Raw genomic sequence first — 12,529 nt, forward strand, 5'->3', positions numbered from 1 at the left:
TGTGGAGAGTAAACTATATGTTCCTGAACAACTACATGCTCCCTGAATCAAAGAAATTAAAAGAATGCCAATAATACCCTGAGACAAATAAAAGTAAAAATACGATATACCAAAACTTAGGGAATACACCAAAAGCAGTTCTAAAAGAGAAGTTCATAGAGCTAAATGCCTACCTACATCAAGAAACAAGAAAGACCTCGAATAAATAACCAACCTTTGTACCTCAAGGAACTAGAAAAGAACTGAAGCACAAAGTAAGTAGAATGAAGGTATTAATGAAGATCACAGCATACATAAATGAAATAGAGACCTCAAAGACAATAAAAATCAATGAGATAAGAGCTGGGTTTTTTTTAAATTATTTTTTATTATTTATTTATGTAGTCATACAGAGAGAGAGAGAGGCAGAGACACAGGCAGAGGGAGAAGCAGGCTCCATGCACCGGGAGCCTGACGTGGGATTCCATCCCGGGTCTCCAGGATCGCGCCCTGGGCCAAAGGCAGGCGCCAAACCGCTGCGCCACCCAGGGATCCCAAGAGCTGGTTTTTTGAAAGATAAACAAAATTGACAAACATTATCACCAAGAAAAAAAAAAGAAGGGACAAAATATCAGAAATGAAAGAGACATTAACAACAGATACAATAGAAATATAAAGGATCAAAAGGAACTACTGTAAGCAACTATACCATTAAACTGGATAACCTAAAAGAAATGGATAAATTCGTAGAAGAGTAATACGTAACCTACAAAGGCTGACTCATGACAAAATAGAAATTTGAATATAGACCAATTATTGGTAAGAAAATTGATTCAGTAATCAAAAACCTCCTAAACAGAAGTCCAGGACCAGATGGCTTCACTGGTGAATTCTATAAAGCATTTAAAGAACAGTACCAATCCTTTTCAAATTCTTCAAAACAAAAAAAGGGGGGGAGGGGTGAAGAGGAAGGAATATTTCCAAACTCATTTTATAAGGCCATATTATCCTCCTACCAAGAAGGAGGATAACCAGAAAAGGACGCTACAATAAAACTACAGGCCAGTGTCCCTGATGAACACAGATGCAAAAATTCCCCCAAATTGAAAGGAGAAAAAATGAGTGGGAAACATCAGAAAGGGAGACAGAACATAAGAGACTCCTAACTCTGGGAAACGAACAAGGGGTGGTAGAAAGGGAGGTGGGCGGGGGGTGGGAATGACTGGGTGAAGGACATGAGGGAGGCGCTTGATGGGATGAGCACTGGGTGTTATTCTATATGCTGGCAAATTGAACGCCAATAAAAAATAAATTTCTTAAAAAATAAAAATAAAAATAAATCTTTAAAAAATAAAAATATTATAAAGAAAAAAAATTCCCCCAAATTATTAGCTAACTGAAATCAACATTACATTAAAAGGATCATATATAAAAAAAAATATTAAAAAAATAAATAAATAAATAAAAGGATCATATACCATGTGGGATTTTTTCCAGAGATGCAGGGACAGTTCAACATCCATAAAAATCAATCAGGCATTTAACAAAATTCATGCCCAGTCATGTTAAAAAAAAAAAAAAGTCTCACTGTGTATAGAGGGAATATATCTTAACATAATAGATGACAAATGTGATAAGCCCACAGTTAACATCGTACCAATGCTGAAAAGTCAAAACTCTCCCCGTAAGAGCAGAAAGAAGATAAGACCACTTTATTCAACACCGTACTGAAGTCCTAGCCAAGGCAATTAGGCAAGAAAAAGAAAAGTCATTCAAATCAGAAAGGAAAGGTAACTGTCACTATTTGATAGAATATTATATATAGAAAACTCTAAAGACTGTACCAAAAAAATTGTTAGAATAAACAAATTCAGTAAAATTAAAGGTACAAAACCAGTAATATATAAAAATCAGATGCATTTCTGTACAATAATGAACTACTTAGAAAGAAATAAAAATTCCATTTATGATTGCATTTAAAGAATAAGTTTAACCAAGGAGATGAAAAATCTGCACACAATCTATAATGTAAGAAGACATTGATGAAAGTGATTGAAGACCAGTAAGTCTGTGCTCATGGACTGGAACATATGGACGTTTTAACAATACTATCTAAAGCAATTTACAGATTCATTGCAAACCCTATCAAAATTCCAATGGCATTTTTTGGAAGTAGAAAAAAACTACCCTAACATGTGTACAGAACTACAAAAGGTCCCAAAGAGCAAAATTTTGAGAAAGAAGAACAAAGCTGGAGGGCATCATGCTTCTCAGCTGGACATTCTATCACAAACTTTGGTAATCAAAACAGTATGTTACTGGCATAAAAAGAGATGCACAGATCAACAGACCAAAACAGCCCAGAAATAAACCCATGCATATATGGCCAATTAGTTTATGACAAAGGAACCAATATATATAATGGGGAAAGGGCAGTCTTTTTTTTTTTTAAATTTTTGGGGGGCCTTGAGCTTACAACTCTGAGATCTCATGCTCTACCAACTGTGCCAGTCAGGCACCACAGTAGACTCTTTATTTTTTTTAAATTTATTTTATTTTTTAATTTTTTATTTATTTATGATAGTCACAGAGAGAGAGAGAGAGAGAGAGAGAGAGAGAGAGAGGCAGAGACACAGGCAGAGGGAGAAGCAGGCTCCATGCACCGGGAGCCTGACGTGGGATTCGATCCCGGGTCTCCAGGATCGCGCCCTGGGCCAAAGGCAGGCGCTAAACCACTGCGCCACCCAGGGATCCCCAGGGCAGTCTTTTTAACAAATGGTGCTAGAAAACCTGGACAGCTATGTGCAAAAGAAAAGAAACCAATGCTATCTTTCACCATACACAAAAATCAACTTAAACTGGGTTAGAGATTTAGATTTAAGATCTGATACCATATAACTCCAAGAAGAAAACATGGTAAGTTCCTTGATATCAGTCTTGGCAGTGATTTTTTTTTATTTGACACTCACAGAAAGGCAACAAATTATAAATAAACATGTAGGACTACATCAAACTAAAAAGCTCCTGCAAAGCAAACAAAAACAAAATGAAAACACAACCTACTGAATAGGAGAAGATATCTGCAAATTATACATCTGGTTAAGTGGTTAATATTCAAAATATATAAAGAACTCCTACAATACAACAGCAAAAACAAAAACAAAAAAATAAGCAGAGGACTAGACATTTTCCCAAAGAAGACATACACATGGCAAACAGGTACATGAGGTGTTCAACATAGCTAATCATCAAAGAACTGCAAATCCAAATCACAACGAGATAACAGCTGTTGGAATGTGGATTATCAGCAGGATGGTAGTAAGTGTTGGTGAAAACGTGGAGAAAAGGGAACCCTCGCGCACTGTTGATGGGAATGTAAATTGTATATTTTCAATACAGAAAACAGTATGAAGGTTCCCCAAAAGTTATAAATAGAACTACAGTACCTCCCAACAATTCCACCTCTGGGTATTTGCCCAAAGGAAACAAAAACACCAACTCATAGGGCACCTGGGTGGTTCAGGTAATGACCTCAGGGTTCTGGGATCAAGCCCCGCATTGGGCCCTCTGCTCAGTAGGGGGGCCTGAACTTCCCCACCTCTCTCTGCCTGCTACTGTGCTACTTGTGCTCTCTGTCAAATAAATAAATAAAAATCTTAAAAACAAAAGACTCCCCACTAATTAAAAAAATATATATATACTTCCATGTTCATAACACCATTATTTATGACAGCCACGACATGGAAATAACGTAAATGTCCATCGACATCACGGTGAAGAAAATGTAGTTATATATACACAGTAGAATATTATTCAGTCATGAAAAGATAGAAATCTTGCCATATATGATAACATGGATAGAACTCGAGGGCATTCTGCTAAGTGAAGTAAGTCAGAGAAAGACAAACACAGTCTCAACTTGTTTGTGGAATTGAAAAAAAATAATAAAACTTCTAGATACAGATACTTCTAGAAAATAGATTGCTAGGTGGGTGAAATAAATGATGGTGGCCGAAAGGTACAAATTTCTAGTTACAAAAGAAGTCATGGGGATGTAATGTGCAACACAGTGACGATAGTTAATAATACTGTATAATGTATCTGGAATTTGCTAAGAGACTAGACCTTACAGTTCTCAATACAAGACCAAAAAACTGTGTGGAGTGATGCACAGTAATTAGACTTACTGTAGTGATCATTTCACAATATGAACAGATATCAAGTCATTACTCTATACCTGAAATTAAGGTTATGTCAACTAGATCTCAATTAAATCCCTTATTGCAGTACCCTACTGTGAAAGAGATATGTTCAGATAATCACCTTCCCCCCAACCCCCGGCCCCCCCCAAAAAAAGTATAGGTCAAAGAATGCTGAAGTCCCCTGCAGGGAGTCAGAGACAGCTCCACAGAGCAGGCATGACAAGGCCTGGATTAACTGATGAACAGGACTTAATCTTCTGGATAACCAGAGAAAGGGTAAACAGCAGCAGGGAAGCAGGTGATCTCTTACCATATTTGCAGGAACACGTATAGGTCAGCCTTGCTGGGACATACAGGACAGGACTGAAACATATTTGAGGAGAAGGAGTGGCAAGGAAGCAGGATGCCAAAAATCAGTGATGAGAGAGGAAGCTGGACAGGTTGCAAGTAGGCCTTGCTAGTGCTCTAAATTTATCCTCAAGTCTAGGTCAGTATTTCAGACCATCTGCATCAGAATCCCGTAGAGAATTCCTAAGCCTCAATGTGCCAGCTGTGGTCTGGGCCAGCAGCATCAGTATGACCTGGGAACTTGTTAGAATGTAGCACCTCGGGACGCCCTGGTGGCTTAGTTGGTTACGTATCTGACTCCTCATTTTGGCTCAGGTCATGATCTCAGGGATCTGGTATCGAACTTGGCATTGCATCAGGCTCTGTGCTCTGCTTGGGATTCTCTCTCCCTCTCCCCCTCCCCCTCTTCAGTGTCACACTCTCTTTCTAAAATAAGTCTAAAAACAAAACAAAACAAAAAAGAATGTAGCATCTCAAGCCCACCTCAGACCTACACTGAGTCAGATTCTTCATTTTATTAAGCTCCCAGGTTATTTGTAGGCACATTTAAGTGTTTTGTTTTTTGTTTTTTGTTTTTTTGTTTGTTTGTTTTGGCACATTTAAAGTTTGAGAAGCATTGCCCTAGAGTGCTCATTAGAAAGGAAGACTGAGGTCTCATCACTGAGTCGGAATCTTTGGGTTAAGGCCAAGGAATCACCACGTTTTATAGACATGCCAGGATGGATTAGGACCTGAAATAAATCTGAGAATCACTACAGGCAATGGGAAGCCACGGGACAATTTTGGAAAGTAGAGTGATATCTTCCAATATTCTTTTTTATTATTATTAATTTATTTTTTATTGGTGTTCAATTTGCCAACATATAGCATAACACCCAGTGCTCATCCCATCAAGTGCCCTCCTCAGTGCCCGTCACCCAGTCACCCCCACCCCCCACCCACCTCCCCTTCCACCACCCCTGGTTCGTTTGTTTCCCAGAGTTAGGAGTCTCTCATGTTCTGTCTCCCTTTCTGAGATTTCCCACTCATTTTTTTTTTTTATCTTCCAATATTCTTATGAGGAAGGCTATCCTGGACATGCTGTGGAAAGCCTGGGAATGTTGACGACACACCATGAGGAGAGACAAAAGCACCATCAACTGTCAGGAGTGATTTCATCACAGAACAAGGACCCTGCATCATGCAGAAGCTGAGGTGAGGATAGGTAGGAACTTGAAATTTCAGCAGTATTATACCCGAAGATGCGATAGGCGGGAAAAGAAGACCAGTGATAGCTTTGCAAGTGACTGAGCTCGGACTGTTTTATCCCTGTTACTGTGCCCAAGTGTCTCATTTGGATCACAATTCCAGGGTGAGCTGGGCAAATCACAGCATTAGAGAGAAAGAAAGATCCAGAATAAATACTGGTTCATTAGAACTCTAGTTTGTTGACAGTGTGGCCCATTGAGAGACACTCAAGCCACAGGGCCAGAGGAGAGACCATGTAAAATTCCAGGCAGAAGGGAGAAGGTGAAGTCAGAGCAGCAATGGAGGTAGAGGTAACTGGGATAGAGACCTGGGACTGCAGCACATGGGGCTGGGCCTGAGACTGGATGTGAGAGCTGAAGGCAGCTACCACGCAGAAAGGGTGCTGGTCATTACAGACTGTGGGAAGGAAGGGGAGCACCAGCCTGGGGGGGGCCTGAGTGTGCAGGCCTGGGTGGTTGGTAATGCAGAGCAGGAGCTCCAAAACAGCAGAAATGAGTGAGGAAGGAACCCAAAGGTGGGAACCGTCCCGTCACTCACAAACACCAAAGGTTATCCCATTCAGGGGCACACCCAGGGCTCGCATCTGAGGCAGGTTCCAGCTGCTGGGGTCACACTGAAGCCATCTGGGCAGCCTCTATCCTGCAGCCCTCTGCACTCGGGCTCCTTTCCTCTTTTCTAACAACATATCTCTAAATTCAGGGTCTGAGGTGGACCACAAGAGCCAGGACAACTCTGATCCTTCCAGAGAAAGGGTCCAGGACCCCAAAACACACCTCATTCTCCAGATGTAACCTTCCTCTGTGGCCTGGACTTAGAGCTGCACTTCACATGTGCCCGAAGGGTCAGAGTAAAGCAGAAGAGGCATGAAGATGGGGACACCACCCACACACACAGGGTGACCTCTATCCCTTCAACTCAGTCTCTATGGGGCATAAAATGCTGAATATATGCATGGTCTCAGGACAGTCCCCCCCAAAATCCATTGTATGTGGAACTCTTTTTATCTCTTTTGCTTGTAGGGTACTTCTTTTTTTTTTTTTAAATCTATAATATGATTTGTTATAGTATCAAAAGACAATAAAAAAGAGCTGCATGGTTCCATGGGTAAAAAAGCAAAACCTCTTTCCTCCAATAACTAGAGTAAATTTCCTGGAGAAGTGATGAACTTTTATTGAAACCTGCATGTGAGTTCCACGGGCAGGAGCACACAGAATCGTACAGCACACACGGAGATGCATGACAGCCCATTCTCATCAGTTGAAGCGAAGAATCTTGGAAAGATTCTAAGAGTCTAAAAACATTGTTTTCTAAGAGAATAGAGCACGGTTTACAGACAGACTTATTCGACAAGTTATCTATCAGAAAGCAAATTATCTCCTCGCGGAGGTTCAAAGAAGCAGTGTCTTCGCTAATAATATGCTGCCTGAAGGTTAGATTCTCCCTTCCCTGCTGTACTTGACTGGTGGTGGCGCATCACCGAGTTTTGTTTTCCGGTTCGGCATCTTAATGCTCCATGTGGTCGTGTTCTCAAGTTTGAAGTTCTAAGAATTTCAAGTCCAAACCACAGCCCCATACCCTCCGCCCAGGCCACCCTGGGAGCTGATCTCACAAAGCATTCTTGGGAGTTTAGATGAATCCTATGGTGTGTATCTTGCTATAGGTTCCTGAGAAGTCTACTAGATCAGGAGGAAAATACTGAGGTGAGGGAGACTGGAGAGGTGGGAAGAACCCATGCTCTGAACTGGTGCGTCAGTTGGGAATCTAAGGACAAGGGTTATTTTGAGAGAATGCGTATCAGTGTCATGCAAAGTGTTTTACATCTTTTTTGGTGACTTTTTTTTTTTTTTTTTAAGTAGGCTCCACTGCCAGCATGGAGCCCAGCGCAGGGCTGGAGCTCACAACCCTGAGATCAAGTCCTGAGCTGAGGTTAGGAGACAGATGATTAACTGACTGAGCATCCCAAGCAGTGCCCTTCTTTTTTGGTGATTTTATGAATGTGCCAGATAGCCACAGCTCTAATAGTATGGAAGAGGAATAGTGACTTGTGATTTTCTGGCTGGCACAGGTCCCTCAGCACTGCCCAGGCTGGGGCAAAGCAAGCCGGTGTTCTTCTGGGGTCTGACCAGGGACACTCAGGACACAGTTACTAAAAGGAATCTTACATATAAAGCTTACCTACTTGTCCTCCCCTTGGAGTGTCCTGCACCCTCAGTTTTTATAGATCTTACTTGTAAGCAAATTAAAAATATATATATATTTGGTAGACAGCAAGTAGATGAGAAAGTAGAATATTGAATGTGCCTGACTTTGCTCACAGAGCTTTCTTAGAGAAATGCTTTCAGATCAGCACTCTAGCTACATGAACTTTCATCGCAATTATTCTTCATCCATCTCTAAGTATCTCAAAATACTTAGCTGCCAAGTTCAAGATTTGCAAAATAGTTCAGTTAAAAAGGAGTAAGGTTTATCATAATAGTTGAAAACTGGGTCGAGGGACACCTGGGTGGCTCAGTGGTGGGACGCCTGGGGGGCTCAGTGGTTGAGGATCTGCCTTCAGCTCAGGGCGTGATCTCGGGTGAAGGAATCGAGTCCCATATCGGGCTCCCTGTGAGGGGCCTGCTTCTCTCTCTGCCTGTGTCTCTGCCTCTCTCTCTCTCTCTCTCTGTGTCTTTCATGAATAAATAAATAAAATCTTAAAAAAAAAAAACTAGGTCGAGTCGGAAAAGTAATATTTTTTCTCCTGATAGATTTAAGATCACAGCTGAAGATGGAATGAACAGAAAACCGAAGACTCAAAGCCAGAGTTCAAACTCATACACCTAATTGTAACTGGGTTATGTACTGGATTGATAAGATCCAGCCGAAAGCTGCTATTTGGGAAGGCCTTCCTAATCACGCCAAGAGTGGCACGCCTAAACACTGCTGGTGGGCGTGCAAACCGAAGAATCTCTGGCCAAGAAATCACACCTATAGGCATCTAACCACATAGGACTACGCATACAAGAGTATGAAGATAATACAAACAAGGATATTTACTCCAGTGCTGTTTGTCCAAGCAAAAAGCTGGAAACAGACTGAAAATCCACAAAAGGGATTGGATTGAAAAAACTAAGGTAAATGCAGCACACTTAGAGCCTTTTTAATACAAGGAACAGTGTGCAGCTGTACTGATGGTATAGTGTGACCTCACTGTTGGAAAAATTATCTATCAAGGCGTACGTGTCAGTGTCAAGGTAGGAATAAAAATATCTGGAAGGATATGCTCCAAGCAGTTAGCAGCGGAGACTAGGGGAAAAGGAGAGGGAGAAAGAAAGAGAGAGATGGACATTCCAGCTTATATGCCTATGTAATCTATTATTAAATTTTAAAAACAGATATTCACAACTAAAATACTTTAATAGATTTTGATTTCTAGCTTTTCTGCCCCTGGACGCCGCCGAGTAAGCATCCTTAAAGTCTCCCCTCCCACCGCCGTCATGTCTAAGTCAGAGTCTCCCAAAGAGCCCGAGCAGCTGCGGAAGCTCTTCATCGGAGGTTTGAGCTTCGAAACGACCGATGAGAGTCTGAGGAGCCATTTTGAGCAATGGGGGACGCTTACGGACTGTGTGGTAATGAGAGACCCCAACACCAAGCGCTCCAGAGGCTTTGGGTTCGTCACGTCCGCCACCGTGGAGGAGGTGGACGCGGCCATGAACGCCCCGCGCACAAGGTGGACGGAAGAGTCGTGGAACCAAAGAGGGCTGCTCCCGAGAGGATTCTCAAAGACCCGGTGCCCACTTAACTGTGAAAAAGATTTTTGTCGGTGGCATTAAAGAAGACACTGAAGAACATCATCTAAGAGATTATTTTGAACAGTGTGGGAAAATTGAAGTGATTGAGATCATGACTGACCGAGGCAGTGGCAAAGAGAGAGGTTTTGCTTTTGTGACCTTTGACGACCACGACTCTGTAGACAAGATTGTCATTCAAAAATACCATCCTGTGAATGGCCACAACTGTGAAGTAAGGAAAGCCCTATCAAAGCAAGAGATGGCTAGTGCTTCATCCAGCCAAAGAGGCCGAAGTGGTTCTGGAAACTTTGGTGGTGGTCGTGGAGGTGGTTTTGGTGGGAATGACAACTTTGGTCATGGAGGGAACTTCAGTGGTCGAGGTGGCTTCGGTGGCAGTCGAGGTGGTGGTGGATACGGTGGCAGTGGGGATGGCTATAACGGATTTGGTAATGACGGAAGCAACTTTGGAGGTGGCGGAAGCTATAACGATTTTGGCAATTACAACAATCAATCCTCAAATTTTGGACCCATGAAAGGAGGAAATTTTGGAGGCAGAAGCTCTGGCCCCTATGGTGGTGGAGGCCAATACTTTGCCAAACCACGAAACCAAGGTGGCTATGGCGGTTCCAGCAGCAGCAGCAGCTATGGCAGTGGCAGAAGGTTTTAATTACTGCCAGGAAACAAAGCTTAACAGGAGAGGAGAGCCAGAGAAGTGACAGGGAAGCTACGGGTTACAACAGATTTGTGAACTCAGCCAAGCACAGTGGTGGCAGGGCCTAGCTGCTACAAAGAAGACATGTTTTAGACAATACTCATGTGTATGGGCAAAAAACTCAAGGACTGTATTTGTGACTAATTGTATAACAGGTTATTTTAGTTTCTGTTCTGTGGAAAGTGTAAAGCATTCCAACAAAGGGTTTTAATGTAGATTTTTTTTTTTTTTGCACCCATGCTGTTGATTGCTAAATGTAATAGTCTGATCATGACGCTGAATAAATGTGTCTTTTTTAAAAAAAAAAAAAAGATTTTGATTTCTAGGTCCATAACTTGATAAATTAACAAACTAAGTAAAAGCAACAGAATGCAAGTTTTACCTGGACCTTCCAACTGATTCTATGGAAGAGTCCAAGAAATCTGTTTCCCATACTGATCAAGTGCCACCCCTCCCATGCACAAGGGGGAATTTGTGCGGGGTGTGAGTCGACAGATTTTACTTGCTTGTACTGAAGCATCTGGTTTTGATTAGAATCCAACTTAAATATTTACTTTATATTTACAAAATAACAAGACATGAAGCTATACTCTGGAAATTAAAATGCACATTCTTGAACAGAGAGGGGGAGGATTATAACACACGATTGGGAATACTAGTATCGCTGGTTTTAAAAACACAGAGCAAGTTGGCTGCATTAAAACCCCATACACTAGGGAAGCCTGGGCGGCTTAGTCTGTTAAGCATCTGACTCTTGATTTCAGCTCAGGTCATGATTTCAGGGTCTTGAGATCAAGCCCCACAGCGGGCTCTGGCTGGGAGTGGAGCCTGTTTGGGATTCTCTCTCCATCCCTGTCCTTCTCCCTCTGCCTCACTCCCTATCCGCAGCTTGCATGCATGCTCTCTCTCTTAAAAAAGAAAAAAATCCATATGCCAATGCCCTAACTATGGGGAAAATCATAGTCAAATCTTCTCCCAATAAATACAGAGTAGGTTCCTAATCTACTTCTATTATTATAAAAGACAAACTGTTTTTTTTTTGAAGAGGATTAAGATACACGGATCATACTAAGAGTGGATAATGTAATATTCCTTAATGACAATACATTAGCCACACAGCAAATAAAGAGGAGCCATAAACGTCTTTCTGTTAAAAGCCCTCCTAAGAGTTTGCTTTCTCACAAGCCATGCCTATCTACACAAAGTTGAGTAGGAAACAAAAAGAATTACCTGGATGATTTGAGGAAATCATTACTTTGGCCTGACCTATCCAGACACGTGAGGCAAACGGGTCTCCCAACCTCACAAAATTATCAAGATAATCTCAGTTCTCTGCTTCATCTCCCGACTTCACTGGCAGGGACTATATGCACATGGATGAGAATGGATCACAACTTGACCTTTATAGTGATTGCTGTTCTTTAGAAAACCTGGTGGCCATGGTCCTACTGGCCCCTTTGCCCACTTGGCACAGTTTAATACGTGTGTGTGGATGGGTTATGCTTGAATTAAGTGTAAAAGTATGCCAGGATTTTCTCTGTTTTTCTCTACTAGGGTTCCATAATTACCAAAATCATAACATGACTTGGTATCAGATACCTGGCTTCTGCATAGACATTGTGCTTTTCAGTTGGATTCTTCTCACTGAACAGGAGCTAGACATTATGTAGGAACAGAAAATAGTGTTTTATGACCACTGGAAAACTGGAAAGCTTATGATGAGTTTGTGCTGTTTGGAGTGATTTTCTTGAAACCTTGTGTTCTGATATTTTGTCCTGACATAACCTTGCTTGGTGTTGTCTTACAATTTTGATGAAATGAAAGATGACTGACCACTCTTGAATATTGTAAAAGGGACTCTGTGATGATTTGGTAAACTTTAACTTTGTAAGAATTAGAAGATGTTCAGGAAGTGCCTGTGACTTCAATTAGGAGTTTCAAAGAATCTCATCTGTAAAATTATTTTTAAAAAACCTAGATGAATAAAAAAAAATCAAACTTGGACAGGAGGTTTTCTTATATAACTACCTTAAAACATAACTTCTGAAAAAAACTTCTGAAACTTCTCAGTATTCAGAGAAAAATGATGGTTTCACACTGAATAGTCTCACAATGCTCCATAGTTGTTTTTTTTTTTTCCAGAACAAAAAATAAAGCTTGGGGCGCCTGGGTGGCTCAGCAGTTGAGCATCTGCCATCAGCTCAGGGCATGATCCTGGGGTCCTGGGATTGAGTGGGCTCCCTGCGTGGAGCCTGCTTCTCCCTCTGCCT

General features: G+C 41.5%; 1 protein-coding gene across 1 annotated transcript in view; it reads right to left on the reverse strand.

Annotated features, from left to right (window-relative positions):
* Positions 1 to 12,529, reverse strand: part of NECAB1 (N-terminal EF-hand calcium binding protein 1) — a 186,962-nt gene that overhangs the window by 99,069 nt on the left and 75,364 nt on the right. The gene's annotated exons all lie outside the window — the stretch shown is intronic.

This window comes from Vulpes lagopus, chromosome 9 (genome assembly GCF_018345385.1).
Source record: "Vulpes lagopus strain Blue_001 chromosome 9, ASM1834538v1, whole genome shotgun sequence".
NCBI classification, from domain to species: Eukaryota; Metazoa; Chordata; class Mammalia; order Carnivora; family Canidae; genus Vulpes; species Vulpes lagopus.